Genomic DNA, 4861 nt, shown 5'->3' on the forward strand with positions numbered 1-4861 from the left:
TCCACAGTATTGTAGTGTATTTGCTGTTTCCTCCCACAATATTTAGTTTTTGGCTTGTTTCCTACCCTCAATATTGTAGGTATTGGCTTGTTCCCTCCCACAGTATTGTAGGATTTGGACTTGTTTCCTCCCACAAGTATTTAGTATTTCGGCTTGTTTCCTCCCACAGTATTGTAGCTATTTGGCTTTGTTCCTCCCACAATATTTAGGTAATTGCTGGTCCCTCCCACAGTATTGTAGGTATTTGGGTTTTCCTCCCTCAATATTGTAGGTATTGGCTTTGTTCCCTCCCACAGTATTGTAGGTATTGGCTTGATTTCCTCCCACAATATTGTAGGTATTTGGCTGTTCTCCCACAGTTATAGCTATTTGCTTGTTCCATCTCTCTGTGTTTCCTCCCACAATATTGTAGGTATTTGGCTTGTTTCCTCCCACAATATTGTAGGTATTTGGCTTGTTTCCTCCCACAGTATTGTAGTTATTTGGCTTGTTTCCTCCCACAATATTGTAGGTATTTGGCTTGTTCCCTCCCACAGTATTGTAGGTATTTGGCTTGTTTCCTCCCACAATATTGTAGGTATTTGGCTTGTTTCCTCCCACTGTATTGTAATTATTTGGCCTGTCATGTATACAAGCAGCATATGATGAATGCAGTACAGGACAGATGATGAATGGTTATTATTTCAGAACAGTTCAGGACAGATGATGAATGGTTATTATTTCAGAACAGTTCAGGACAGATGATGATGGTTATTATTTTAAGAACAGTACAGGAAGATGATGAGTGGTTCTTATTTCAGAACAGTCAGGACAGATGGTTGATGGTTATTATTTCAGAAAGTCAGGACAGATGATGAATGGTTATTATTTAGAACAGTTCTGGACAGATGATGAATGGTTATTATTTCAGAACAGTTAGGACAGATGATGAATGGTTATTATTTTCAGAACAGTACAGGACAGATGCTGAGGGTTATTATTCAGAACAGTACAGACAGATGATGCAGTGGTTATATTTTCAGAACGTCTCAGGACGATGATGAATGCGTTATTATTTCATGAACAGGTTAGAGGACAGATGATGAGGGTTATTATATGAACAGTTCAGGACAAGATTGATGATGTATATCATTTCAGAACAGTACAGGACGATGATGAAGTGGTTATTATTTAGACAGTTCAGGACAGATGATGAATGTTATTATTTCAGAACAGTTCAGGACAGATGATGAATGGTTATTATTTCAGAACGTTAGGACAGATGATGAATGGTATTAATTTCAGAACAGTTCAGGACAGATGATGAATGGTTTATTATGTTCAGAACATAGAGGAAGATGATGAGTTATATTTCAGAACAGTTCGAAGATGATGATTGGTTATTATTTTAGGGGAATCTATCAGATTGGAGACAGATGATGAGTGGTTATTATATTCTCAAGAACAGTTCAGGACAGATGATGAATGGTATTATTGAATTCGGACAGTATGATGTTATTTGGGAAAGTGTGGCAGATGATGAATGGTTATTATTTTGAAAGTTCAAGGAAGATTGATGAATGGTTATTATTTCGGGAGAACAGTTCTAGGACAGATGATGATGGTATTATTTCGGGAATAGTTTCATGACAGATGATGAATGGTTTATTATTTCAGAAACAGTTCAGGACAGATGATGAATGGTATTATTTCGGGAACAGTTCTGGCAATACTGTAAGTAACACTTGTCTGTAATTGCTGGAGGTTCAGGCAGAGTCTTGTTTGATTAGCATCAACAATACATTTATCTCTCCTTGTAGCCTCTTAGCTTGACACAGTCAGACCATTTTAGTCTGAAGTCAGTTGTGATCTGATGGCTTGTCATGTCACTCCATTTGTGTGTTCGCAACACAAGCAGGGCTGAGAGTCTATTGTTGTGACGGCTTTAGCCTCAACTGTTTATCTTGTACTAATGTTGGGAGGCAAGAGATGTTAATTTRAATGCCGGGGGCATTTGTATCCGCTCTCAGCCAGTTGCGTGCTGGAGGATATTTTTGATCCAGACAAAATGGAAGCTTTGCAGGTTAACATGATAGCCATCCTAATGTGTTCTCACCTGAGGTCACTCACTCATTATTTTAGAAAACTCTTTCCACCTGATTGGAATCCACTCCATTTAATCCTGAACATAATTAGCCAAGAAGCACACTCTCTCCCCTCTCTCCCTCTCCATTTAGAACAGKGCATGGGAAGAAAATAGCTACGTGGGAATGATCCAATGTTAAATATTCAAACACAATTTGTCCCTTACCATTATAAGCCCAYACAGTCCAAAATGAGAGTGGGTGCTAATTTAGTATACATTGGGGCACCTGGTGGTATATTATAGATCCTCAAAGATGTTGACAGAGGAGGCCATGGCTAAGACTAAGGCTGGAAGAATGAAGGTCTTCATGGAGCCTCAGAACTAAGACAGACCTCACCCACTCTGCTCACCAGTAATGAGGATTAATTTACCTCAATTATTCAATTAGGTCATTCATTTCAACCAAATTCATGTTTTTCAAAGTATTTGAATAATGATGTTTGGTGACCAAGTGATCAGTGAAGCAACTGCACACGCTGTTCTTTGTGAAATTGGACTTCATTTCTCCTGTTCCTACTCTTTACCAATCAATCCCCTGTAGCCTCTGGCCTCGCTCCTTCCCCAGATCCTATCTGTGGCCAGCCTCACTAATTGAGCCACCATACAGGGGTGGTAGGTAGCATAGTGGTTAGAGTGTTGGGCCACTAAACGAAAGGTTGCTGGATCGAATCCCCGAGCAGACAAGGTAAAAATCTGTTCCCTGGTAGGCAGTCATTGTAAATAATAACTTTTTCTTAACTAACTTGCCTAGTTAAATAAAGAATATGACATGTGGGAGGCCAGGCAATACACTCCAACAAAGAACTGTGTTTGTAGTACTCTTCCTGGTACAGGAGGATGCTGGYAGGGCTTGAAATACAGTGTCTTCTGTGAGACTTACTCATCTATGCACCATATCCCAATATAGCTAACCAGGAAATAAGTAGATAAGCAACAATAAACAAGACTGACATATGATTTAACAGGTTGACACACGGGCAGCCAACCAGATGTTCGCTTCTTTTAATAGTGTAGTCGAAGGCCATTCCCCGCTCCAAACTGCGGTATCTTGAATCTTGGAAGCATATGGCGCAGTTACACCGTACAATTAACCATATAGCCGGACTGATGACCTGGGGGATTTGTAGAGCTGCTCGTCGTGCCCTGGATGCAGCCAGCTCAGAGGAAAATGGAGATGGATGTTGTTATTGGAGCGGGAAGGGAAGCAGGGTTGGGAGGGGATGAGAGAGACCCCCTGTAGAGCAGAGCGGGGCCCAGCTGGGGAGAGAAGATGGGGGGGCGGAGGGGGTAGAGATGAGCGCCATCTCCACTCGCTCACTGACAGATGAGTCACTGGGTAAGCGACGGGGAGGAAGAGAAAGATGGAGATAAAAAGGGAGCGAGAGAGAGTGACTGAAATTGAGAGACACGCAGAGTTAGTCAGAGCGAGACAGGCAGATGAAAATAGCATGGAAGGGAGGTAGTTAGAGAGAAGAGAAGAGAGAGGAGAGAGAGAGAGAGGAGAGAGAGAGAGAGAGAGAGAGAGAGAGAGAGAGAGGAGCTTCCTTTTAAACACATCTCTCATGAGAAGAGAAAACATCTTCAAGGACATTGATTTGATTTTGCTTGGCTTTGGTTTATTAAAAGGAGTAGATTCTGTGGAGCTTCCTGTTTGGCTGTTGTTTTGGCTACTTATTATTCTGAGTTTTTTTTATCAATTTTTCTCAACAAGGCGTAGAATAACTAAAGCCTGTGAAATCCTCCCAGGCTGCGTTCTTTCTGATGTTTTCAAGGTCCCACCTGGATAGCCTGTGTTTTAGTGAATGTGGAAATATGCATACTCTTGGTAATTACTCTCCCGCTCATGGCCGTGTGCTAGAGCCCATCCCTAACACTACACAACCCGTTGTTGTTGTTTTAAAGCTTAATTAGATGATCTTATCCTCCATCTAACAACCTCCTCTTCTCCCTTTACAAGCCCAACCCTCTGAAAAGAGAAGAGAGATATCACTGTTCATCCCCCTTTTAAATCAAACGGGTGTGGAAGAGGATACTTGTTCCCCTTCACGGGCATGAAATGTTCCTCTCATCCTCAGCTCTGCTACTGGAAAAACTATTTTGACAGGTTGAGTGTCTACTCCCAGAGTGATAAGGGTGTGCTAAATGGCTTTGGAAGCATCCTGTTATCACTGAGGCTATTGATTAGTGGATTAGCTGCATTCACTGCAAAGTCAGAAAGGGCCTGGCCAGCCTCTGTGTCAGAGAGGAGTATGAAACATTGACAAGCAGATAACACCTATTGATCCCTCCTAAAAACAGTTATTGCACCAGGCATTACAAAGGCTTTATAGATCGAATAACCTTATTGCTAGCCCCGCTAAGCAGAAGATTTGAGGAGACAATGAGAGGTTAAGGAGGTGCTCCTCTTGATGGTTATGGAAGAGATAGAGACTAATTAACATTTTTTATGCAGTGAGGATTTGTTGTTCTTTTTTTCTCAAAGCCCATGAGACATTCAATATTTCTGGAGTGGTATAAGCCTTGAGGCTTGAATATTCAGCTTACCTGAGTGGACTTAAGCACGTTGAAAAGTCTGAATTGTGTGCATTGATAATAGTGAAAAAGAAGAGGCATATTGTATAGACCTGTAATGTGTAACAAGTTGCTGATGGTCTAGTTTAGAGCATCATGATGTAATGACTATGAGTTTATAGGGGCTGTGAATCAGAGGAGGAGTCTGTTTCTCCAATGTCTGTC

The 4861-nt window shown here is 41.3% G+C and overlaps 1 protein-coding gene across 1 annotated transcript in view; it reads left to right on the forward strand.

Moving 5' to 3' along the window:
• Positions 1–4861, forward strand: part of LOC112069001 (AF4/FMR2 family member 2-like) — a 277578-nt gene that overhangs the window by 122643 nt on the left and 150074 nt on the right. The gene's annotated exons all lie outside the window — the stretch shown is intronic.

Source organism: Salvelinus sp. IW2-2015, unplaced genomic scaffold, assembly GCF_002910315.2.
Source record: "Salvelinus sp. IW2-2015 unplaced genomic scaffold, ASM291031v2 Un_scaffold840, whole genome shotgun sequence".
Taxonomy (NCBI): domain Eukaryota; kingdom Metazoa; phylum Chordata; class Actinopteri; order Salmoniformes; family Salmonidae; genus Salvelinus; species Salvelinus sp. IW2-2015.